This window comes from Pygoscelis adeliae, unplaced genomic scaffold (assembly GCF_000699105.1).
Source record: "Pygoscelis adeliae isolate BGI_AS28 unplaced genomic scaffold, ASM69910v1 Scaffold682, whole genome shotgun sequence".
Lineage (NCBI taxonomy): Eukaryota > Metazoa > Chordata > Aves > Sphenisciformes > Spheniscidae > Pygoscelis > Pygoscelis adeliae.
In genome coordinates, this window is record NW_008824298.1 from 44,547 (window position 1) to 44,904 (window position 358).

A 358-nucleotide genomic window follows, 5' to 3' on the forward strand; every position below is an offset into this window, starting at 1 on the left:
AAGTTATTATTTACTAAAGGTTCTTATTTACCATCAAAGAGCAAGAACAGACAGGCAGAAGGCACACCAAGCCACAGCATCCAAACAGACTGCCGCGCGCTGTAAACACGACCAAAGCAAATCCAAGCCTTCTCAGCATCCGAAACCCAAAACATTTTGCTAACGACAGAATTGGGGATCTCAGTCCTGAAATACAGCAGGGGGGTAAGCGCGGGGAACGTGCAGCATCTCTTCCGTGTGTTAAGAGCCCACGCCTGGAAATCGGGAAGGCGTTACAACTTTGTTACCCATGCTACTCGTCTGCTTCCTCATAAACTTTGCAGGACCAGGGTTGTTGTATTTATGTCTTGTACGCTGC